Here is a 27848-nt window from a genome sequence, read left to right on the forward strand (position 1 = left end):
ATAGCCAGAAATCTTTACCAAGCCAATAAGTATAATTCTTTTTCAAAACACTGCCTGTGGAAAACAGATGTGACTTAAATTTCCCCAAGCAGTACCATTGGACTCACTAATTCTGGTGAGGGATTTTGCAATGTTGAGTAGTTGGATGGTCAGTGGACCATTTTAATCAACTGAAGTTGTTTCCATATTCGAAGATTAGAGTGAAACCATTTTAAAGTACCGTATTTTGTTTTTACGTAAAAATGCCATTATGTTTCCTGATGTCATCCTTTAGTTTTCTTTTTTTTTTTTTTTCAAATATGTTTATATGGCAAAATCAGTGTGTTGCATTTTACCTTAGAATGTGCTCTATAAAGCACAGTTTTCCTCTGGATTCTATAAGTCTGATCTTATCAGAGACCTTCTCCCTTCTTGCCCGCCACCTCTAACTCCAAAGACATGTTCAGAGACCTGGGACCCGGGCAATGTAAAATCTCACTCTATAGAATCTCTTCTTTGTATTTAGGCTGGCAGAGGGTCGAAATAGTTCTCCCTTTCTTGAAATTACAGTTTCAGTGCACGATAATAGGTCCTGTGACTCCTAATAAAATTTCCTACTCACGGATTTTCAGATTATGGAAAACATTTGCTCAGTCCAGATTCCTGGAAGGGATACTGCAGCCATATCATTGGCAGAATGATTCTCCAGGGTAGCCTTTAAAATATCAAAAAGTCATTAAGGATTAGAGCTGAGGTCCCTGCTATCCCTGGTGCCCTACTAGTAAAGTGTCAACCAGGCACTTTGAGAATGAAGAGAGCAGTGTTAATAATTAATCCAAGAAAACAGGCATAAACTGGAACTGTCCTAGCAAACCAGGATTATGGTGATGCTATCTTTGGATAAATTGTTTTGTCTTCCTTTAGCCAGAAACGATACTCACATTTAGTCCAAAAGAACTTTATTTCAAATGTTAGGTGTCCTTTGGGTTATAGTGATGTGTGTTGACTGTTTTTCAAGGCATGCCATGAAAACCGTCAGGTGCAAAAATAATAAAATGAAATCATGTTTTTGGTTCCTCTTGATTTTGGGAGACTAGTACTTGAAAATATGATATTTGAACATTCTCAAGTACCACAGTTATTTTTATTTTCATATTTTAAGATTCTTTAACATAGTCTTTTTTTAACTTTTCACATGTGTATTAACTGAGTTTGAAACATTCATTCTGTGATGTTGAGGGATGTTCGAATGTTGTTATTTACAGCCAATTGTACACCTGTGACTGACTTTGATGACTGTTGAGGGAATGTAACAGATCTTTGTCCAGATAATATTGTTTGTGCATGCAAAGATGGAGAGCCTTTTACAGGTATGTGTTTATAAATGCTGTAAAAGCAGAGTAAGCAATATATTGTAAATAATAACTCACTTTTTTTGCTTGCTGTATTCAACAGATTCGATACTTGTTTTAAAATAATATTTTAATCAATGGCTCCTAACATATAGTACAGTTGTACATTCCATAAAATATTTTAATCTACTGTTATAAAAACAATAGAATAAAATTTAAAACATTAACTGAGACAATATATATTAACTTTAAGAGATTAGCACCATTTAAAAATTACTTTCCTCAGACAGATTTTTTACACATAATTTTCACATATTCATAAATAAACTTTTACTGTTCTAAAGAAGAAAAATAAGGTGTGTTTCATGTTATGGAATGGCAATAATCCTTACATGTTATGTTAATAAGGTTTTTTGTAAATCAAGAAATATTTAAAATTCACATTCACTGTGACTCCCTTACTTTGTTTCCAGGTTTACTTTTTATAAAAGAGTATGTTCACTGAGTCATAGATAATTTTTTTCTTTTAAAATTTGGCAGATTAAGGATAGAATTCCCATATTACCCAGCAATCCCTCTGCTGGTTATCTACCCTCCAAATGTTAAAACATTTATCCATAAAGATATATGCACCCCAGTGTTCATAGCAGCATTATTCATGGTGGCCAAGATGTGGAAACAACCAAAGTGCCCTTCGATAGATGATTGGATAAAGAAGATATGATACATATATACAGCGGAATATCACTCAGCTATAAAAAAAGATGAAATACTGCCACGTGTGACAACATGAATGGATCTTGAGATTATCATGCTAAACGAAATAAGTCAGACAAGAGAAGTTGAGAACCATATGCTTTGACTCATATGTGGGATATAAAAACTGAAAGCACAAATAAGAGAAACAGACAAAAACTCATAGACAATGGATAACAGTTTAGTGGTTACCAGAGGGAAAGGAGGCAGGGGAGTAGGTAAAGGGTAAAAAGGATTAAATATATGGTAACAGAAGATTTGACTTTGGGTGGTGAACACAGAATGGAATATACATATGACATATTATTGAATTGTACACTTGAAACATAGATAATTTTATTAACCAATGTCACCCCAATAAATTTAATGAAAAAAAGTTAGGCAGATGTTCTCCTTTTTTTTTAACCATAAAAATGAGAATAGTTGGGTCACAAATGTGAAGAAGACCTAGGAAAAAAGATAATATAAGTATAAGAAGGAGTGCATATGTGAGAGAAAGAGGATAGGTGGGGAGGGGGCAATGATGAAAGCTTTTCCAGGAGTCATTCCTCTTGAGCTGAATTTTGAAAACTGATAATAAGAAAACCAGGGGTAGGGGAGACAGAAAAAAAAATTGGTGTAGATGATAGAGGCTTTGTTCATCCCTCTTGCAAACAATAACAGAAACACAGAGCAAACAGCAAGGAAAGTCACCTGGGATTTAGATGAACAAAAGCACTACAACTAAGTAAAGAAATATTAATCAACCTGCAATGGTAGGAGGTAGGAGGGGCCGAAGACGCGAGGCTGCCTAGTCTGAGCCACTGAGTGGGACAGAGGCTGCGGCAGAGGCAGCAGCGACCAGCGGCTACAGACACCTCTTAAAGGGGTCGTGTCTGTGAGCAGACTTCCATGGTGACTGACTTGCTCGCCCTGAGCACCAGTGCCAGGTTGGCTGCTTGGATGCTGAGTTTTTGGAGCAAGGGCAAGAGGCCAGGCTTTCTCCTGGGTAGAAGTGCTGGCCTCCCAGGAAGAAGTGCCAGTGGTATCCATTGTTTGTCTTTAAGTCCTCCTCCCTTCCCAGTGCACGGACTCAGTGCCACCATAGCAGAGATGTCATCAAACTGGATAACAGAGGTTGCTCTGCCCAGAAGAGTCCCTGAAACTCCTCCTCCCCTAACTCATGGCCCCACAAGTTACATTCAAGTGTATCTTCTACCAGTCAGGTGCCCCTTGCTGAGCAGCACCAAGACTCTCACTGGTGACAGCTGGCTTCAGATTCTGGTGTGGTTTCTTGAGGCAACTATAAGCACAGCATCTGTGGACTGTTTGCTGAATCTTAACAGGTGGCCCCAGAGAGGCATAGGCTGAGGCTAAATTTTTCTGCAGCTAAACCCCTCTCAGGACTGTGCCACTGGACACCTACTACACAAAGCTGTACTAATAAGACCAGGAGACTTAGGAGCTTTGCTTAGTACATAGAAAGAGGCACAGAAAGGCAACAAAAGGGGAAGACAAAGAAGCAGAAACCATATGAGAGAACAGAACAGAGATCTAGATATAATAGAGTCAAGTATCTAACAGATGCAGAGTTCAAAACACTGGTTATAAAGATACCCAATGAATTTAAGGGAAGTATAGGTGAATTCAGTGAGAACTTTAACAAAGAGGTAAAAAACATAAAAATGGAAATGGAAATTATAAAAGGGAACTAGTCAGAAATGAAGAACACATTATCTGAGATGAAGAGTACATTAGAGGGAATAAACACAGTGGATAGAGTATCGAACCACCGATATAGAGAATGGAGAAGCCAAGGACACTCAATCAGAATGGCAAGAAAAAAAGAAGCCAATACTATAACAATAACTTAAGGAGCCTATGGGACACAGTTAAATGTAAAAATATCCATGTCATATGGTTACCTTAAGGAAAACAAGAAGTTGAAGAGCTATTTGAATAATGATGGAAACGTCCCTTACCTGGTGAAGGAAATAGACATACAACCCCAGGAAGCTCAGAGAGTCCCCAAAAAAGATGAACCCAAGCAGGCCCACGCTAAGACACATCATCATTAAAGTGTCAAAGCTTAAAGACAAAGAGAGAATCTGAAAATCAGCAAAAGAAAAGCAGTTACCTACAAGGGAGCATCCATAAGACTGGCAGCTGATTTCTGAAAAGAAACTATACAGGACAGAAGGGCTTGGCACAAAATAGTCAATGTGATGAAAACCCAGAATTTACAACCAAGAATACTTTATCTAGCAAAGCTATCATTTAGAGTCAAAGGACAGATAAAGAGCTTCCCAGACAAGAATAAGCTAAAGGAATTTATCAACACCAAGCCTATATTACAGGAAATGTTGGAGGGACTTCCTTCAGAAGAAAAAATGTATCAAAAACAGGAATAAGGAATGGTAACAACTACATTCCTATCAACTAGTACCTCAAATGGAAAAAAAATTAAGTGCTCCAACCAAAAGATAGAGTGGCTGAATGGATAAGAAAACAGGACCCCTACATATGCTGCCTACAGGAGACTCACTTCAGATTAAAAGATACACACAGACTGAAAGAAAGAGGATGAAAAAGATATGCCTTGATGGACATAGAGGATATTGCATTGAATGAATAAGTCACATAAAGAAAGAGATATATCACATGATTTCACATACATGTGCAATCTAAAGAACAGAATAATAACAAAAATGAAAATAAACTCATAGATACAGACAGTATTTTGAGGGCTACCAAATGTGTGTGGGGGGTTGGTGCACGGCAAAGAAGGGCAAAGGGATTAAGAAGTACAAATGGATAGTTACAAAATAGACATGGAGATATAAAGTATCACATAAGAAAAACAGTTAACAATGTTATAATAAATATGTAAGAGGGAAAAGGGGTATTAGATTTAGTGGGGTGACCGCCTCTTGAGTTATAGAGATCACTAATCACTATGCTGTACAACTGAAACTAATATGTTATTGTATGCTAACTATAATTGAAAAAAATCAATGAATTGTACAATGTAAACATTAGCAACTAGTTGTCTATTATATTTCAATAAAACCAGAAAAAAGTTTGTAAAAAATAAAAATAAAAATAATAAAAAACAGGGGTAGGCATAGGAACCAGTATGGGCAAAGGCACTGGGGTTTGAGCAGCACCTAGCACAGTGCCTGATGTCACATAGAAGGTATTCTACAACGATCTGTTGAATGATTCAGTCATTCATTGGGAGTGGTTGCTCAATAATGGACAATATTGGAAGAATGTTGAAGAAGATGAAAAGCAATTTTAAAAAGTCATTGGATTTAGCATTTACTTGTTGGTGATAACTTTTGAGAACACTGTTTCAGAATTGAGATGAGAATACAAGCCAGATTGTGAAATTACACTCAAGGGGAGGGGGAGTAAATATAATACAGCAATGAAGAAACATATATAATTCATCTGACAATTTTAATGTTATTTGTAAACTTACAGCTGGAGGAATCCTGGAGGCATCTAATCAACATTTTGGCTGAAAGCTGATCACCTTTATCTACTTTCCTAATCCTTATTATAATTATTTGCCTCATTTGTTTTACAAATCTTTACAATTGTTAATTGCCATGCCACATTGACAATATGCCTATTTTGAAACTTTTCTACAGCAAGTTGATTCAAACAAGTTACTTCAACTTATTTTACTGGTAGATCTGAATGCGGTACATAACTGCTCTGGAGTTAATCTGCCTGTGCATGCATGCATGCATGTATATATAATCAGTTACTTTGATGTCTACTTGATGACAAGTGATCACTTTTATTACTAAATATATTTAGCACCACACTGTTTGGCTCAGTTATTTTGACACTGTTAATCAGAGTTAGGCACTAACAAATTAGAATTGAACATATCAAACTAAATGATATAATCGGTATTTTTAAATTCTTAAAACATTTTAATGGCATTGCCGAAATTGTCTAAGGATACACATACCACCACTTACCACTCACGCCCTTACAGGCAGATATCTCACACACACACACACACACACACACACACACACACACACACACGTACGCACGCACGCACACAGATGTACCAAATGTTTCATTCATATAAAAAATGAACAAAAGCAAAAGCCAAATTTAAGATATGTTTAAAGACAGACAACTTAATAAAATTGGCCTAAGAGCACATGCCTGATAAATTTTTAAATTTTTAGTCATTTTATTTCTATATTTTTCTTAAAATAATTTCTTATTTATTATTTCTATAGTTTTTAAGAACTATATTTTACATTGTTACAAATAGAATAAAGATTTTTAAAAAGATTGAAAAAAAATTCAGCTAACTCTGACCCCCTTCCTCCCTCACTGGCATCAAAATGAAAATCAGTACTGCAATAGATCTAAACAGGATTCATTTTTTTTTCTTTATTAAGACATAATAGTATACAAAAGTTGCACACATTAATGTATACATCTTGATGAGTGTATCCATAAGCTACAAAAATTTCCTTGAATCCATTTGTAGTATCTTTCCTCCTTCCCCTCCCTTCCTTTCTTCTTTTTGGTAGGAACACCTAATATGAGATCTATCCTCTCACCATGATTTGAAGGGCACAATTCTGAATTGTTAATGTACTATGTTGTACAACTGATCTCTAGAACTTATTCACTCTGCATAACAGATACTTTATACACATTGAAAAACAATTCTACATTTCCCCCTCCTCCAAACCTCTGACAGCCTCCTTTCTATTCTCTGCTCCTATGAATTTGACCATTTTTATTTGGAACAGTTGCTGTATCTCTCAAGCAATGTTCACATTTCTCATATACTTACTGGTTATTAAGAAAAAATGTAGACTGCATTTTAAATGTATTTTATATAAAGGTTTTATTTCTTATTGATGATAGAAAACATTTACATACCTCCCAAGATTGCTATGAGAATTAAATAAGATAAAATGTTTAAAATTCTTCATATAGTATAGTAACTGGCTCAGAGAAGTGCTCCAGAAAGTTAATTCATTCCTTTCCCCTAGCCTCTATGATGTTAAGCCCAATGGCCAATTTTCAGTTTTCATCTTACTTAACCCATCAGCAGCTTTTAACACAGTTGATCAGTCTCTCTTCTTTGAATTTTCATTGGCTTCCAGGATTTCCCTCTCTCCTCTTTTTGTTTTTCTTCTGTTTCACTGTCCACTTCTCATGTATCTTTGCTAGTCTCTTCTCTTGTCCCCCACCCTCTTAATGTTGGAGTGTCCCAGGGCTTAGTCCTTCATCCTCTTTATCTATAATTCCTCCATTGGTGATCTCATCTATTCTCATCTTTAAATACCATCCAAGCTGGGAAAATTCATTACTCCAGATTCAGAGATATAACTGCCTACTCAACGTCTCCACTTGGATATCTAATATCAATTTCAAAACCAGCAAGTGCAAAACTGAACTCCTCCACTCCCATCACCACCATCCAAACATGTTTTTTTTATAGTCTTTCTCATCTCATTTGATAGCAACTCCATCCTTTCATTTCTAGGCCAAAAACCTTAGTCATCCTTCAGTGCTCTTTTTCTTGCACACTCTACCTACTTCCTGTCCTTCAGGAAATCCTGTTGGCTCTGCCTTAAAAAATAAAAGTTGAAATCAACCATTCCTTACCCTCATCACCATGATCATCCTGGTCTAAGCTATTCTGGATATCTCTTGCTTATATTACTAAACAGCTTTGTGACGCTTCCCCTTGCTTCTACCTTTGTCTTCCTACAGTCTGTTTTCAATACAGTAGAAAACAGAGTGATCTTTTCAAAATAACCTAGATCATGCCACTCTTCTTCTTAAAACCCTGAAATTATTCCTCATTTCACTCATTGTAAAAGTCAAAGTCCTTACAATGACCTATAAGGTATTTTGTTATCTGGTCTCCTTCCTTCTTTGGTCTTATTTTCTAACTCACTATGCTCTAGCCACACTGATTTCCTTGTGTTCTTCAAACATGCAGGAACACCCCTTTATGCTTTAGAGCCTTTTGTACTTGCTGTTCCCATTTTGGAATGCTCTCTTCTCCCAAAATATCCTATGGCTAATTCTTTCACCTTCTCAGTCTTCCTTCAAATATTACCTTCTTAATAAGAACTTCCCTTTACTACTCTATCATATCACTGCAACCTGCCCCATTATCCTGCCCCCAACGATGCCAATCCCCCTACCCTGCTCTATTTTTCTTTTTTCCTTAGCACTTGCCACTTTTAAACATTCTAGATAATTTAGTAATTATGCTTATTTTTGTTGTCTGTCTTTCTCCACTATATTTTAAACTATTTGATGACATGGATCTTGTTTTATTTACTGGTCTATCTCAAATGCCTGGAACAGTACTTGGCAAATAGTAAGTACCCAATAAATGTTGCTTAATAAATGAATGAATTGTTATTGTTTAATAAATAATTCCTTTGTGATTCATTCCTAAGTTAAATAAGAAATATATTCTTGCAAAAGATTTTTCCAAGAAGAAATTTATGAATATTGATGACATTTTTCAAATATATTTTGACCTCCTTAAATGAATGGCATTGTGTTATATATTAAAAACTATGTTCTATCAAGTAAATTACTACCTATTTGAAGCTGGTAGATTCATTGCCTTATGGAACCCTAGACTATCAGAGGTATAAAAATTATAATAATCATCTAATCAATCCTTTCATGTCATCTATAACAATACTCCTTAATATATTGTCATAATACAAACCAGGAGATGCTTACTTAGGATCTGACATTTACTGTTCAATTGGGTAACCCATTATCAATTCTAGAGGACCCAATGAAGCAATCTCTAAAGACACTGCATGAGCTAACCTCACCATTAGTCATTCCCATAGAGGACGATGAGAAGTCATATTATTCCTGTCCACAAACCCATGGACATTTCTATGTGGGTATATGTGTGTTCAGCCTATGCACCAGAGAAACACATTCAGCTTATTTGGCTGAATGTCAAGTCTTTATAAACACATTAAAAGTTAGTATATGAGTCATTTAGTTCTTTTTTATAGAAAAAATCTGGAGTCATGGGAACAATGGGGACAGATTTTGCTGGCAGTCTATTCTCATCTAATCATGTTCTTGTATTTGCTGTAGAGTGGCAGAGTCAGTCTGTTAACCTGCATTCATCATTACAAAAGTGGGTGGGGGAAACACCCAGCCTACAGTTACATAACTGGTAGAGTAGGCTGTTTTGAACTTTTTTTCATAGCACTGACAGAACTAAAGTAGCTGGAGTAAAAGATATGAGAAGTAGGCAAAATGTGGATAGTTTTACAAGCAGTCTTGAGACAGCCATTCTGAGAGAGCCCCCCTTTTTTTCCCATTTCTAACTAAGTGCCACATCTTCATTAGTTAATGGTTGGGAAATCCAGACAGCCTTCTGCATGCTGACTCAATGTGTGTTCAAACCTGTAGATTTTAGAGTGTTTGCTCAAGTGGAAAATGAGACAACATAAATCCCTTATAGGGAAACCTCATAGTTTAGTAACAATGAAAGGTTTGATTCATTCAGGGGAGACGAGTTTTTATCTAAGTTGTGAAATTTCTCTATTTCTATTATCTCTACCTAGATATCCAAATTTCAGAGATCAGTAAGGAAATTATTGGTACTTGGGAGCCAAATGTGACCAACTCTGGGATACTCTGGATCTGATTTTAATAGCAGCATTGCCTGGAATAGTACTAGCTTTAATAGTTGGTGTAACAATCCAGACTATCCACTACTGTAAGGAGAAGTCAAAGAAGAATATAAATTATTACCGGTAAAAAAATTTCTAAATACCTTCAAGAATGATGAGGAATCTCTTGTGAGGTCAACAAATGAATCGAGAAATAATGGATATCTATCATTTATCATGCATACAGCTGGTATGTTCTTTCATATTCATCAACATTTAATTAAATTCAAACAAAAATCAGGATAACAAAATACATTTTGGTCAGGATTTGGATACAGCAAAAACTGGAAAGCCCCTTCCACAGATAAAATCCAAATGCAATGTACTGAGGAATTGCCCTTCTTCAGTGCTTTCCTTCTATTCATGTACATCACACATACTGTCCTAAGAGGGAGGTGGGGATGCTATTCCAGTACCTCCTATTCACCCTGAACCCCCAAAACAATGTCAGATAAATGCAAAGAAGAATTCAATGGACTTAACTATAATACGACTCGATCTTGGGTAAATCTCTTCACCTCACTAGGCTTCAATTTCTTCATTTTATAAAATAGAAATTATTAGAATCTGGCCTACCCACCTCACAGAGGTAGTGAGAATGATACTGAAAGTAACTATCATTTATGGGGGGTTTATAATGTGTGTCAGACTGAATTATAAATATTTCATACCTATCAATTCACTTAATACTCATGAGCACTATACAAAGTACAGACGAGATAACTGATGCATGGAAAGATCAAATAACCTGGATGAGGTTATAGGGCTGTCTGTACTAGGGCAATCTGGCTCCCAGGCCTAAACTCTTAACCTCCATGCTACATGAATGGAATCTAATGAGATAAAACATTGCTTTATTTCTTTGCTTAAAAGCAAATGGTACCCTTTATACTGTGCAGTGCCTCTGAACAATAGAGATATGAAGGGTAAATACCAGTAGGGTAAAATCTCATCAATTTTATATCAGTTAATTCAAATTAGCACCTACTTTGAAGTATCATTCTCCAGTGACAAGATAATTTTACCCTGTATGCAGTATGAGGAGAGTTTGAAATATTACTTTAAAATTGGAAGTAGCTGATAATGTGAGCCTCACACTTCTAAGAACAGGCTTGCAAATTGCAATAAAATCAGTTTAAATAGCCTTAGATATTTGTCTTTGGGAGGGGTGAGATAAACTCTCCAACCTTTCTGTCATTTCAATATCTTAATCTTTGTTTGCACCATCATTCCATACTCTTTAAATACCACGGGGTACACATGTATAAATGCATAAAGTCAATGTTAATCAACATTAATTTTGTAAATTAAAATTAATGTGGAGAATTTTATATTATCACTTGACTTAGGTTGGAAATCTGTGATTTTAAAGAATTCTTTATTAGAAATCATACCTGTAAAGACACCTTTTAATCCTTCTCCATGGCTTTCCTACTCCAAAGCTTTGAAGAACACTGGATGTTTTCCAATTCTCTCTCTTCTACTTGGCTATGACTTTAAATGGATCACTTAACCCCTGTTTCCTCCTTTATAAATGGGAAGTTGGGAAACACATATCCTACTTCTCCATAGTTTTGAGAACCAAATGAAATAATTATTGGAAAACTGCACTGAGAAGGAAAAGCAAAACAAAAAGCTTGATTATAAATTAGAATAGTAGTAGTGCTCACAAGCATTTAGGCTTATTTATAGGCTCTTGGGGGTAAAAAATTAAGCTGCCTTATTTTCCTCCAGCGAAAATATAATTTAGTTTGAGCTCCTTTTTTTCCCCTTTGCCATTCCCTGAATTGTAAATTGACAAAGTGACTCTGTATATACTCTGGGGCATTCTTTAGTATAGTAGAAAAAGTATGGTCATGGAGCCAGACTGGGGCTCAAATCCCTGCCCTATAAATCATTGACTGTGTGGCCTTGGGGAATTTCCTTACAATTTTTCAGCCTCGGGTTTTTCATCTGTAAAATGGAGTTAATAAAACCTATCTTGCATGCTTTTTGTAAATATTCAAATAAGATAATGTAAGTTTTTGTGAAATAAACTGATATTTGAAGTTTACTTTCAATTGTATCAAAAATTAGATGGATTAATGCAGGGATAGAGAGATGATGGTGGACACAAATATGTTAATGCAAGTATAGTACAATGAGAGTGATAAAATTGAAGTGGTAGATACATGGGCATTCACTGTAAAATTTAATTTTGCTATATGTTTGAAAATTTTCATAATTATTGGGAAAAATCAGATAATATTAAGTGAAACATTTCGTACATGGAAATCATTCAATAAATGGTAGCCATTATTGTTGCTTTGTCTCAGGTACACATAATAACAGTCTTAAGATAGGAATACTCATTGGGTATGTCAAAAATGAGTTTATCAAAAAAGTGATTTATAACTAATTAAGCAGATGCTCTATCCTATCTACGTTTTTAAAATTTATTTAATTTGCCAGAGAACAGAGGAGTTTATCAGGACTCCAACCTCGGCATTATTCTGCATATGCTCTTGATACTGCTGTGAGACCTTCTCAAATGGATCAAGGTCAGTAAACGCTGAAATTCATTTGTCTGATAAACTGAGTTTACAAAAGATACCAAGAAGAGAAATGCCTTGGAGAAACACAAGGAAATGGGATATTAAAGTAGTCAGAGACAACAAAATGAAGTGTTATCAGAAGATCGAATTGCACAAATATGGGATGGTTGAAGACAGGTTATTTATCAGTAGAGTACAGGTCAGGCCTGGGGCAAATTACAATGGAAGTACTCTCTACTTGTTTTCGTCATTTGTTTACAGGTAAAATCAAGTTAAAACATATATCAAAGGCAGTCTTAGGGAAAATTAAAACATATAACAAAGGGGAAAGTAAGCCACTAAAGGAGGGAGACAGGCAGGCCAGAAAGATATAGATAAGATGAAAAGAATTTGAACCATATGGCACAGATCCCCTGAAAGAGAAGATTTGTGGGGGGATTTCTTCAATTCACTGTACTTCAGGAACAGCTCTAAATCAGAAAAAGGTCTGAGTGTCATACTTGACCACAAGTATCAGAAGCAGCAGTAAAGCTTTCATTGTTTTAAATCAAACAAATCATTGGCTGTCGTGGTAAATTAAGTCCTAGAATATGCCTGATTACTATTGTTACTGAACTAAAGGAGATTCATTTGCCTTCATGCCTCAAAATCAAAAGAGGCATAAACAGGAGTATTCAGCAAAGAAAGTAAAGGTTTATTTAAGGAAATGGCACCAATCCTGGAGATGCAGGTAAGCTAGCTGTCAAAAATCTGATTCCCTGATGGGTTATAGGGAAGGGAATAGCTTATATAGGGCAAAGATAATTAATCATGGTAGCTAAGGGAGTTGGGGTCATAGGCTCTACTGATTGTTTGGGGCTACGGTAAGAGACAGTTGATCATTGATTGCATCAAGTCCTGATGTCAGTCATATTGTCGGTTTTGTCTGGTTTTGAGGGGATATGGTCAGTGGGGTCGTTCATCCTTCATGGTTCTGGAGCTGAAACATAACTGAGATCAAGATGTTATCTTTATTTTGATGAAACTCTGTTTCTGTGGTCAACAGGCCTGAGGCTTTGTTCCTAAGACTGTTTGATGCTACTAAAATCTGATGTCCTAAGGACTTAATGATTAAAGGAGTAGTCCTACAGTATGTGCAAAGATGGAAAGAAAAGAAGCAAGTCATAGTGCTATTAGACTAGACAAGGCCAGTTTGAATCAGGAAGAAAGAACAGAGAAAAAGCCTTTTTAAAGAAGTGAAATTTTTGTGAGGTTACACTATCTTCTATATTTTAAAGATCTACATTGAGATTAAAGAACTCCAACCTCAGTATAATTCTACATATGTCCTGATATGGTACCTTAACAATAACATCAAGAACAGTTAAAACCTGAAACTCATAAAAGGTTAGGATAAAAAGTTGATAAAGGGTTGATGATTGAAAGCTAGTGGTCAGATATTTTCTCAAAGTTAGAGCAATTAAATATTGAGACAAATTAGAGTATGGAGGGAGGATCTATGTATGCATATTATATATAACATTTAAAAAAAAGGTTAAGATCCTCTAGGTGAATATACTATGATAAATAATATTGATGTCTCCAAAATTCTTACTCTAAGGTTGTCAAATGCTTTAGTTGTCAGTTTTTTTCTCCTAAAGTGAGCATTTGTTTTATAGATGGATCCTAAAAGTTAAGAGAACTGAGTAGGCAGGAGGTACTTTTCCTAAGGATTCACTTCTTAGCCTCTCTAGTTACTTCTGCCACCTACCTATTATTTCAAATCTAGTTGACCCTCTCATCTTCTCTCCTCTCACTATCCCTTTTTTACTTAATGCTATACAAACTCTGACTGCAGATAAAATTCAGAAGGAAAGCCAAATGTAATGCCCGTCACTTAGGCTATGTTCAATAACTGTTACTCTCCCTTTCCACAGACCCAATTTTCCTATGGCTTAAATGCCTGCTTTAGTTCCTATTACATCTATCTGAATACTTCCATTCTAGACACATTCTCTTCAGTGCTGTGACCATTTCCTAAACTTCCCTTAACTGGGGACACCACAAGAGAACCACCATGCTTTGTCTCGATCTACCATATTCTTTTCCTCCTTCTCAAAGTCTGGGCAATTAGGAAGCAGAAATGGACTCCAGGTTAACAATTTAATAGAAGACTAGGAAACTTTCCAATTGAGTTAAACTGTTTAGAAAGGTGTTCAGATATAGTATGCTCTGAATGTACATTTAAAATATTGACTTTGGCATGTGATGACTTCTCAGAAATCAAGGCCCAGTTCAGGTTTCCACAGAACTGAATAATGCTTTTTCATGCAAATTAATCATCATTTCCTTTATTCAGCTAGCTCATACACACACAAGGAGGAATTAATAAGCAAAGCCTGAGTTCATTCTTGAATGGTTAATGCTAATCTTTCTAATTGACTTCTCAATTAGATTTGAGTGGGTAGAGATAAGATTACATATTTGCTACCTCCTCTTCACTCCACCCTACCCGCTTTTACATTTAGCACAAAGCAGCTTGTGACTTTCACGTTGTTACAATCCTAGCATGAGCATATAATTAGAAATTCCAATATATTCTGTGAATCTGTCAGGAAGATGTGTTACATAGTTTAATCCTGTGAGAAGAATTCAGCATTGTCTTTGTTATTTTTGGTTGTGGCTCTGATCATAAATATGGTTTTAAAGATTATCTACCTTTAAAACCAAGCTTACATAGTTCAGCCATTTCCACAGAATATATCATGTTTGAATTACTTTCACCTAGTGAAAATATACAGCACCTATGTCAGAGTGGGGGAAAACCCAACATTTGTTACAGAGACCCAGGAATGGGCATAATCTGAAGAACATAAAAATAAATACTGATATGGCTTAAAGAGCACATAATAAACCATATAATACAGGTAACAAATACCAAGAAATGCTCACTGAAAAAGAAAACTACTTTGACTAACAATTAGATTTTCTAAATGTGGCAGTGATAAAAACTTACCAAATTGCTAGATTTGTTGTGTTTTCAAATAGGATAAATTGAAAGTGGTAAATGATGAGATAAATTGAAATTATCCATTTACTAAATCCAGGAAAGTATTCTTCCTAGATAATAAATGAAAACAGTATCCAATCATTAAAGTATCCTTTACATACCTGAGAATATTATCATAATTTAAAATAATTTCTTATTAGAAGTTATTAATATCATCTTCCAATAGTTAAACATTAGCAAGCACTCCACTACAGAATGGCACTGTGTAAATTGTGATAATCTCCAGACCATTGCTACATTTCAGTATACATTATCACTGGATATGTACATTAACTCTACATTATCAGTAAATGATTATTTACAGTTTTATGGATATTTACATAGTTAAAGCCTTATATTATGCCACTTATCCAATTCATGAAATTCATTTGTTCAAGACAACCAGTTATGTAAAGTGAACGGGAAATTAGTAAAGTAGAAATAACATCTTTTACTGTGATTATTTTTTTTCAAAAGTCCAATGTTTTACTTAGGAAAAAAATATTAAGTTGGCTAGAAATAGTAAAAGAATCTAAGTAATTGAAAAGGAAATATTCTGCAGCATCTTATCTTTTATTTTTTTTTCAAATCAATGATGGAAATATTCAGTTTCTACTACATTTTAGTTTAATTCGCTTAAAAGATGATTGAAAGCAATCTTAAGTACTGATGAAAAACAAATAGTATATCTTATGATCTTAGGCTAATGTCCACAATAGGAAAGAACAATTACCAAAGTCATGAATTATCCTTCTGTTTTCACTTTCATTTCAAAAATAACAAAGTTTTTATTTTTTTTCCTACCTCTCAGGTTTCATACCTTGAGAAAATCAGGAATTTCCACATAAAAGGGTTAACTGAGTTTGTATTCTAGTGTAAAATTCAAAACCTGTGAACGTCAAACATTTGTGAATACAAAGGCAGTTAAAAATAATAGTCTTTAATCAAGAAACAATATATAAAGCAAATAAGTCCTCTTTTGTTAAAAGTCTAGGCAGAGGATCACTTGTGAATTTATTTTTCATCCTATTGTCATCACTGGCTATTACAAGCACTGGGCATACATAGAAACTAAGCGAGTGCCTGAATACATGAATAAAAGCATGAATGAGCTAATGAATACTTCTTCATTCTGCTACATGCATGCATTTTCATATTATTATGTGTGTCACATGTTGATGAACTGGTCACCAAAAAAGGGACCTATGGAGTCAAGAAAATCTTGCATATTTGGTGATTTGATACTACACAATACTGATAGAATAATAAATAGCTTCTCGTGGTTACAAACCACAAATGCAAGGAGGCCAAACGTGAGAGTCAACATAAATCAGGGTAAGCCAATTCTCATTCTTATATTGTGATCGCAAGGCAAAAGGCAAGACACTGCTTAAAGGTAAATTAGTAATCTAGTTAGAACTAAATATTTATTTTATTGTCTGTTTACTGTTTAATCTCATAAAATTAAATCCACAGACAACATTAAAACTTAACTATAAATACTTATTTCTAAATAGCATCAACATATTATTTAACTCCTGTACTTCCTTGGTATTTTTATTCTCAGGATGTTATAGAAATACAGTTAATGAATATATAATTGTAATCTGCAACATCATTCAATTTTTTTTCTGCCTGACCAACTTCTATTAATTTTTAAATTAAATTTAACATTGGTATAACATTGGTTAATAACATTATATAAGTTTCAAGTGTACAATTCTATAATACATCATCTGTATATTGCGTTATGTATTCACCACCCAAAGTTAAATTTCCTTCCATCACCATATATTTGACCCCTTTACCCTCTTCATTTTCCCTCCACCCCCCACCTCCTCTCTGGCAACCACCATACTGTTTTCTGTGTCTATGAGTTTGTTTTGTTTGTTCATTTGTTGTTTTCTGTTTTATATCCCACACATGAGTGAAATCATATGGTTCTTGTCATTTTCTGCCTGACTTATTTCACTTAGCATGATATTCTCAAGATTCATCCACATTGTCACAAATGGTAATATTTCATCAAATTTATGTCTGAGTAGTATTACATTGTCTATATGTACAACATCTTCTTTATCCAATTATCTCTTGAAGGGCATTTAGGTCACTTCTATGTCTTGGCTACTGTGAATCATGCTGCAATGAACACAAGGGTACATATATTGTTATGAATGTTTTTAAAATTTTGGGGTAGATATCTAGTAGAGAGATTGCTGGGTCATATGGTAATTCTATCCTTATATTTTTGAGGAATCTCCATTCTGTCTTCCATAATGGCTATGCCAGTTTATGTTCCCACCAGCAGTGTATGAGAATTCTTTTTCCCCCACAACCTCTCCAACACTTGCTATTTCTTGTCTTATTAATAATAGCCATTCTTATAGGTGTGAGGTGGTATCTCGTTTGTGGTTTTAAACAAATGTTTTCATGTTTAGAAAATCTTGCCCTTCTAATGCTTGTGTTCAAGCTATGAAAAAAAAGTCTATGTTTTCTTGCCTATATGTTTAAGAGTATAAATACCCCAAGCCTGAAAAAAGAACGAAGTATCTCTCACATCCAGACACTTTGTAAAAGACATTATTCTTTGTCCAGACTCACTATAAAAATTGTTAGACAGGAATTAGAAATAAGGGAGATTTGAAAAGGAAAAAAAAACAGCATGTTATTAATACCACACATGATGTGACATTTGGATATTTTCTCCTTTTTAAATCTGACTTCAGAACTGATCTACTTGTTTCCCCATTGCTATTTAAACACCTGGGGTTAGCCCTGAGAGTTTATCTCCTGAGACAGTTCTTTAGAAATGTTCATCCAAAACAGAAAAAAAATCTGTTGCTCTCCTCTTTCCTAAGTATTTTTGTAGATCATTTCTTTTGTTCTGAGTTAGCAAAACAAAACAAAACAAAACAAAAATGAACAAACTTAATCTACTTGATGGCACACAAATTTATTGGATAAATTAAAATTTTATGTTCCAGTCACACTTTTGGTAGGTTCTCTTCTCCCCACTACCCAACAATATCTTTCTTTCTCCACTTTATTCATCTACACTAACTTCTTTCAGAATTCCCTCCAGAATTTGTATCTTTGCTGGCCAATGTTCTTCCTCTTCCTGTCCCTTTATGACCTATGTCCAAAACTTGAATATCAATATACAGGTAACACTATTGTGGTACAGGATAGGCATGCCTTACTGAGAGTGTTCACCATACAGCTGCAGAGGTGAAGCTAGAGCTACTGACACTGAACTTACAAGCTGTCCACTGCCTGACTTTATCCCCAAGCTTCTGATGCTCCCAGCACCTGAAAGATTTCCAGGGCATTGCTTTAGACCAACTAGCTCCAAATTGTGTGGTTAAAGTCAAGGTATATTTATTTGTACAGGTAAAGCCAGAGTTTTAATTTCATGGGGCAATATGATAATGTCATAGGAACATGAAATGTTGAGCCAGAGGCTTAGAACTTACTAGCTGTTGGATGGTTACTTAAACTATGGGTCTGAGATTTAAATTAATTTATCTTCTAAGGTAATTGAAAGGATTAAATGAGATGTTATATACAAGGAACTTGGAAGAATGCCTGAATATAGTTAACATTTTCAAAATGATATCTTTTATTGATATTTACAGTGGGTAAGCAAGTGTAGAATGTTCCATGTTGGCTGTCTATCAGAAGAAAACAAGCAGAATGCTATATCACTGTGGCATTCCAGAAGTCTATGAGTACAGAGAGAATAATCCCAGTACCCTGAAAAACAAACTCTTATAGTACTTTCCACCAATATGTAGTCAAAGAAACAATGTCAATGGTAGGCAAAGGAATAGTGAAGGCAGAATGGGGTAGTAGCCTGATTTATCATTAAATTTCAACCTCTTGCTCAGCAACTATCATAGAATGAACCTGAACTGTTCACCTAATTCCAGTAGGGCCTATGATAGGACAAGAGGCATTGAGACTCTAGGTTTCTCAGAGCTCATATCTTTATGCTAGGATAGAAGTGGTTTGTATCCTACTTGTATCTCCTTGGTATCTCAACAGATTCCTTCATCCCTCTGGGATGAACATGAACCTATGAAACTAACTCTCTGTACCTGTCCTTATTGGATCCCTCAGTAAAGGCATAAAACAAAAAACTGTCTGCATGCTAACAAGGTGGCTCACTGAGTGCTGGTATCTGGCCCATAAAATTGCATGCTGGCTGCTGGAGAAACAAGTAACTTTCTGATGTTGGTGGGATACATTTGAGAACTAACTGGACCATCCAATATAGTTTCTATCAGCAATGACAGGGAATTGATGCCCTACATCCTCTCTCAATAAAACAGGTGACAGACACCTGCTTTCATATCCAAGCCATGACAGACCTGAGAACCGAATGCAGCCTTGTGGACCAATAACTGACTCGGCATACCCCATAGCTTATCTCATCAAAATCTGGCTCAAAATCATTGCTGATGGGTGACACCCTCTAAGAGAATAGTTATTAATTGAGCTATATTTAGAGAGACACATAGAGAGGTTAGTAATATCCATCTTGGTCTTCAACCTCTCCTTCCTGATTGGCAATCCATAACCCCATCATTTCCCATCTGTTGAGCAAAAGTATTAATAAAGCTGGAAATGTAGGATACATACAATGACAGGAACAGTGATATATATAAAAGAGCCTTCCTAATATATTTCAATTTGAATACATAGTGATTTTTTTTATAACATATGAAATAAGTTTACTGTCTCTCAGTAATTACTGAATGAGAGTAAAGTGACTCAGTAAAGTGACCTTTTAGACCAAAGGGTCTTTCATATACCTAATGATATCTTGAGCTAATCATGGCCTCTAGAACCTTTAAATCATGTGGTCCTAGATTGTCCAACTTTGGGCCAATCCTGAGAAATATACTTAATGCCTGGAAGTGGAATTCCAGTATCATGTCTTGTTCAACCAATGAGTTCCCATAATTCCAGAGAAGAGACTGGTGGTCCTAAAGTCAATGCCTCTAAGACCATGGAGCAAGCAGGCTATTCTGTCATAGGGGAACTCAGGTGCTAGCCCATTGTTTCCATGTTCACTTCTCTAGGAGGTACTTTTTTTCCATACTGGGTTAAAGCTGTCAGCTATCAATATATCATTTAAGCTTCAAGGACTTCCTTGAAGGGGCCTGGCACCATGTCATGTGCTTTCAAATACCATAACCTAGAGCAGCCCATGTCAAACAAGTAGAACCACAATCTTCAATTGGCTAGTCTTCTTCATCATGTTCATACTGGGTGGCTAAAACCACCAGGGAGGCTTTCTATCTTATTAATCAGAAATTTTTAAAAGCAGTAGAGGCTGTCCTACTCTGAGAAATTCACTACCCTGAAACTTTGTGGCAGATAATAAAACTTGAGCAGCACCACACAATCCTAATTGTCAAGAAAAGCAAGATATACATTCTGGCCTGCATCCTATGACTTTTCCAGGATATTTTTCTAACAGGCCACTGCTAGAGCTTTAGTCTATAGATAATGGGTGAAGAGAGGTGTACCAGCCTAAAGGTCTTTAAGTCAATGGCATAAAAATAAGAGTGAATGAGATTTGGCTAGGGAGAGAATAGTGAGAAGAAAGGAAGAGCTAGAAAGAGGAACTCCAACATTTACTAGCTGTGTGAGTTTGGACAAGTCACTTAACCTCACCAAGTGCCTCTTTTAGCATCTAAAAATTAGGACAAAATCCACACACTTTGGGGTAACTATGTACAACAGTAAATCATTCAATAAACAAGGGCTATAGTGAGCATTCTCCTGCTATGAAATGGAAAATGAAGCCTCTTGAGCATATTTCTACATATTCTGATCAAAAGAGGATTGTGTTAGGTAAACAAATCCTCTCTCATGTATTTGTGAGCATTAATGTCTAGACTGCAAGAATGACTTAAAGACAATGCCTAAGTCAAAGAAATGGCTCTAATGGTTGGCATTATGACAGACTGAAAGGAGATATCATTTAATATGTAAAGGAGATATCATTTAATATCTTCCTCTAAAATCACACCACTTATATTTCTTTTGAAGAGATCCATGTGGCCACAGTGCACTGAATTCTCCACTTATACATTAAAAAAGCAAATAAACAAACAAACAAACAAACAAAAAAACAAATAAATAAATAAAGGGGGGGTTGGGAATTATCAATCCACTATCTTATATTTCTTTTCCTTCAAACTCTCTGGAACTTGTACTGGGAGAAAAATAAGTCTATATGTGGACATTTATAAAAAGAGGATATATGCTGTGTAAGGGGTATGTGTAAAGTGTTTAACAATTAAATTCATTTACATAGACATTTATCCAAAAATATTTATTGAGTACTTAGTACACGTCAGACACTCTTCCAAGTACTGAGGATGTAATGTCAAATAAAACAGTTCTGCCTCACATGGGGCTTCTGGTTTAGTAAAAGAAAGCAGATATACATAAAATAATTATACAAAATAGATGTGAAATTCTATTGCAATAATTGTTTAGAAGGAGGTCAGTGCTAAGAGAGTTAAAATAGTATATGTAATAAAACAGAAGGAAGTCCTTTCTCTTATTCTGTGTCTCAAAAGTTTTGCTATTCTTTCTTCTCTCCTTCTGTTCACTGTTCCTCTTAGACTGTCCTAATTTAGGGCTTATATAGGCATGTATTAAGCGAAATAAATATGTGAATCAACAATAAAAAAAGCTAAATAATTAAAATTAAAACCTCAATCTCTATCTTATGTTAAACTACTATTATCATATTACCCAGATGGTGGGCAACCATAGATAATGGTAAACATAAAAATACCTGGTTTTACACAGTTATTAGTTGGTTTGGAAGCAGTAAGATTAGATTAGTTTTGTATATCTATATAATGAACACCTACATTGAAAAGAAAAGCTAAGAGAAAAAACACTATGTTTTGACTAAAATCCTAAGCTTCCTTAATTTTTATTCCTAATTTTTCTTACCATTTTATTTAAAATTACTATGCCTCCAAATTTTCTGCAATTATTTTTTATATGTTTTCATAAACAATAAACTAACTATCCATGCCATAAGCAAGTCACTGGATGAAATTTTCCATTTTTACCAGTAGATGGCAGTGATTAACCACTATGTTGTTAATGATTCTATTTGAGGAGGAAAAAAGTCTCATCTGTAAAAATTCAAAAGCGAAAAAATTATAGTTAAGTACTCAGGGCCAAATTTTCCAGAATACTGTACCCCAGCATCAATTTATGGTGATTCTGATAAAATTATAACTAATTTGTGTCACACTAATGGCATTGTAAAGCAAGAATCAATCAAGAAAAAAATAGGAAAATAGAAAACTAATGATGCTGAAGGATCACAACTATACTTTTTCTAAAATATACATAAATGATGGAAATGCATTTACCAAAATATTAATCATACTTTTCTTTAGGTTAAAGACTATAAGTGCTTTTTTCTCTTATTTTAATTTTTCCGTGTTTTTCAAAATTCCAAATTAAAACTTATTTTCTTCTTTTCAAATATACAAAATAAATGGTAAGGAGAGAAGTTAACTTCAAAAACAAAACAAATTAAAAGAATCACAGGAGACAACTTCGTTCAACCCTATACAGATATGTTTTAAAAGATGAATTCGAAATTTTTCTTGGAAAATATAACTATTTCCAGAAAACATAGTAAATTTAAACAGACTGATCTCCATAGAACTAATAAAGAAAGCCCTACCCCCACCACATATATGCACAAAGCACTAGGCTCAGCAGTTTCTCTGAGGAATCCCAACGATATTTGTTATGTTTTGTTTTTATTAAATTTTTTGAAGTGATATTGGTTAATCAAATTATATAGGTTTCAAGTGTACAATTCGAAAATACATCATTGTGTGTTTACCACCCAAAGTCAAATCTCTTTCTGTCACCATATATTTGACCCCTTTTACTCTTATCTACCAACCTTCCTTCCTCTGGTAACCACTAAACTGTTTGTGTCTGAGTTTTTGTTTGCTCATCTTGTTTGTTTGTTGCATTCAGTTTTATATCTCACATATGAGTGAAAACATGTGGTTCTCAATTTTTTTCTATCTGACTTATTTTGCTTATCATGATAATCTCAAGAGCCATCCACGTTGTCATAAATGGCAGTATTTCTTCTTTTCTTATGACTGAGTAATATTCCATTACATATATTTAAACTATTTCAGAGCATAAAAAGAAGAAAAACTTCCAAGATTTTAATAAAGTAAGTATAACATTGATATCAAAATCTGAAAAAGATTGTATTTAAAAGAAAAACATAAGAAGATGATGTGAAAAAGGTAAAGGGGATTATGAGGTACAAACTTCCAGCTATAAAATAAATAAGTCATGGGATTTAAATGTACAGCATAGGACATATAGTCAATAATTCATAATAATTTTGTACAATGACAGATAATTACTAAATTTATCTCTGTGCTACTTCATAAGGTATATAAATGTTGAGTAACTATGTTATACAATGGAAATTCATATACTATTGTATGTCAACTATAATTTTTTAAAAAAATATTTATAAAAAAGAAAGCCGTAGAACAATCACTTTTTTGAATATATATGCTAAAATTCTGAATAAAATATTAACAAATAGTATCTAGTAGCACATTGAAAAAGAACACATCATGATTGGGATTATTCCAGGAATGCAGGGTATATAATATAATTAATCACATTAATATATCTAAGAAAAAAATTTATGATCACCTCCACAAAAAGGCAATTGACAAAAGTTAATACCCATTCATGGGGAAAAAAAAAACATTCAATAAAAATCAAAATAGATAGTTTCTTAACATCATAAAATATATCTCTCCCAAACCAAAAGTCATCATCAGTCATAAGAAACAGACTAAATCCCTCTAAAGTAAGGAAAAAGACAAGAATGCTCATTATCACCACTATTATTTAATAGTATTTGGGGTATCAACCTACATAATTAGACAAAGAAAGAAATTAGAGTTATAAAAATTAAAAAAGAGGAGTTATAACCGTCATTATTTATGTATAGTAAAATTATGTACATAGAAAAAAAGCCAAGCAACAAATGAACAAGACAAACAAACAAAAACTCTTAGACACGGACAACAGTTTAGTGGTTATCAAAAGGAAAAGTAGGAGGGGGAGGTAGATAAGCATAAAGGGGGTCAAACATATGGTGACAGATGATTTGACTTTGGCAGTAAACACACAATGCAATATATAGATGATATATTATTGAATTGTTACTTGAAACCTATATAACTTTATTAACCAATGTCACCCCAATAAATTTAATTTAAAATGCAAAAAGAGAAATATCTGTTGGTATTTTGATTATAATAGCAATGACTCTATAAATCAAATTGAAGAAAACTAGAAAAAAAGAAAAAGAAAAGCCAAGAGAATTTTGCATAGAATCAGTAGCTTCCATTTGTGCAAATAATGAGTTTAGAAGATACAATAAAAGAAACCAATTAATGTACAATAGCACTAAAAAGGATAAGATGTGTACATACAAAGAAACCATATAACTACTAGAACAAAACATTAGAGAATCCTTTACATCATTGGAATAGGGAAGGTCTTCATAACTATGACTCAAAAATATAGGAGCCATAAGAAGTGACTAATGAAATTTTCCTTCATTAAAAGCAAAACAAAACAAAAGCTTCTACAGAATCAAATCACCGTAAGCAAAGACAAATGACAAAGCTAGGGAAAAATATTTGCAACTCATATTGTACTAATCAGGATCCCAGTAAGAAACAGATGGTCAATGTAAGGAGAGTTTAATAAAAGGACTATTTAGAAACATGTGGGAAGCACAATGATAATTTAATACCCCAGAGCTAGTAACATCAGGGCTCTTATCATTCCTTGGCTTGAAGGAGTGAAAAAAGGGAATGCATACTGGAACGTGGAGAGAAAGTGTGTGGAAAAGATGACATCGGTCAAGGAATGCAGTCATTTCAAGGCAACCCTGTAGGGAGGGTACTGGAGGAAGAAACACTTCAATCTCACACTCCTCCTCCCTCTGTCTCCTAACTGACCAAACACATTATAGGCCAAGGGAGCCCATTGATATGATATGGGTAAGCATTCTGAGGCAGAGAACAGGGAGCAGAAAGATGAGGAGTAGATCTAAAAAGGAAGAATATATGATATCCAGCATAAATATTAGAAAGGACTAATTTTACTTAATATGTAAAGGCTCTTGACAACTCAATCATGAAATGGGCAAATTAGATGAACTGAGGGTTCACTAGAAAGGAAATTCAAATGGCTCTTAAACATGAAGACATGTTCACCTTCCCTTGTTTTTATGAGAGAAATGCAACTATAATTACAATGAAATACCATTTTTGCCTATGATTTTAATAAAGATCCAAAAGCTTGATAATGTATTCTATTAGAAAGGCTGTGAGGAAAATGGCTGGTAGAAAGGCAGTTTGACAATTACAAATGCATATATCATTTGACCCAGCAATATCACTTCTGGGGGTATAGCCTACAGATACAGGTGCAAACTGTATGTATATTGCAGCATTGATTGCAATAGGACAGGATCGGAAACAACAGAAGTGCCTATTAAGAGAGGCTAGTTAAATAATCTATAGTACATCCATACAATGGAATGCTGTGGAACTTTACAAAAGAAGAAAATAGTTATCACTGTACTGATATGAGAAGCTCTTTAAGATATGTTCAGTGAAAAAGAAAGAGGTGCAAAAAAATGTGTATAGTATGCTTCCTTTTGTGTAAGAAAGGGGAGGAAGTGAAAATATGTGTACATTCATATTTGCTTATATTTATAAAAAGAAACTGACTAAATACACAAGTAACTACAAAAGTGATCACTGCTTAGGGAGCTATTGGGGGGAGATCTGAGTGGCTGGGGGACAGAGGTGAGAAGAACTTCATTGTTTAAAGTATTACTCATTTGAATATTTTCAAAGAGTACTTTGCTTTTAATAATGGAATAAACAAAACCTTGTTTTAAAAAAACAATCTGGCAGACACCACCTTAACCATGTAACCAAGGTTAACATTACTGGTAATAAGACATATCAACATTATGTACCCTGTGATATGATGCACTAAGAAGGGCACATCATGTCTGTGGTTTTCTTGCCAAAAATGAATAGCCTCAGTCTAATCAGACAAACTCATTTAAGGGAACATTCTACAAAATCACTGACCAGAAGTCTTCAAAAGCATCAAGGTCATGGAAAACAAAGAAAGACTGAGAATTTGTCACAGATTGGAAGAAGCTAAAAAGAAATGACATGTAAATGCATTGTGGGATTCTGGATTGGATACTAGACCAAGAAAAGGTCATTAGTGGCAAACTATTGAAATTCACCTAAGGTCTGTAGTTTACTTAGTAATATTGTGCCATTGTTATTTTCTTGATTTTGATAATGTATCACGATTATGTGAAATGTTAACATTAGAGGAAGCTGAGTCAAGGTAATGTAGGAACTCATTGTACGATTTTTGCAATTCCTCTGTAAGTCTAAAATTATTTCAAAATAAAAAATTTATTTAAAATAAGATTGAATGAAAATCTTTTTGGTCCCCAGTCCTGCTGGGACATGTGGGAAGAGAGATGAACATCATTATCCCTGGTATCCAGGCATATGATCAAAATTCATGAAGCAATGTACAAAGCCTAGGTTAGGTTCCTTTGCTATACAGTCTTGTAGGAAGATGTTTCTTCTTTTATAACATGCCTGACTTTGCAACTATATACTCATTTGGGTGGTTATTTTTTAATGTCTCCTTCTCCACTAGATTCTAGGTTTAACAGGAGCAGGGAAATGTATGCACATATTGTACATGATAGGTGTCTTAAAGCATGTGTAGGGCATTTAATTGGAAGAGGGATTATGTTTATTTTGTATTGTTCCAAAAGGCAAAACTGAAAATAGTGGTGGTGATTACAGGAGGCAAATTTCAGCTCAACGTAATACATTTATTTTCTAACAGTTGGAGCAAATAGATTGTTCTAGTGAGGGGATGCACTCCTCAAAACTGGAAGTATTCCAGAAGAGACTACGATGAGACAGGAATGACATCTTCAAGTGGGAAAGCAGACTAGATAACAGCTAAGATTCTACAATAAGTCAACTCTCAAATTCTGTATCCTTTTTAGTATATCATATTTTAAATTTGCTGTAGCTTCTTTCATATTTAAAGACTCAAAGGAGCTCTCTTTTTTTTTTCCTTATCTTTCAATACTATGTTCTCAGTATGTTAAATGCCAAGGTTATTCTTTGAAGCCTATTTTCTAATATATAACATTTAGTTCATTGAAGCTTATCTTCTGAGTTTTACCAGCTCATCCAGCCTTGGGAGATCTCCATGCAGATGTCCTTGTCTGATTGACAGTTCATTTTCAGGAAGGCCAGCATCAAATGTTGGATTTTTGTTTTGTTTTGTGTTTTCCTTTGTTTTTTTTTTTAATTAAATTTATTGG

General features: G+C 34.5%; 1 long non-coding RNA gene across 1 annotated transcript; it reads left to right on the forward strand.

Moving 5' to 3' along the window:
* Positions 1-1247: 1247 nt before the first annotated feature.
* On the forward strand, positions 1248-27848 carry LOC112482023. Its single transcript, XR_003047154.1, has 3 exons — positions 1248-1349; positions 12239-12327; positions 27359-27848. It is a non-coding gene; the product is annotated as an uncharacterized LOC112482023 (long non-coding RNA).

This window comes from Pteropus alecto, unplaced genomic scaffold (genome assembly GCF_000325575.1).
Source record: "Pteropus alecto unplaced genomic scaffold, ASM32557v1 scaffold175, whole genome shotgun sequence".
In the NCBI taxonomy this organism is placed as follows: domain Eukaryota; kingdom Metazoa; phylum Chordata; class Mammalia; order Chiroptera; family Pteropodidae; genus Pteropus; species Pteropus alecto.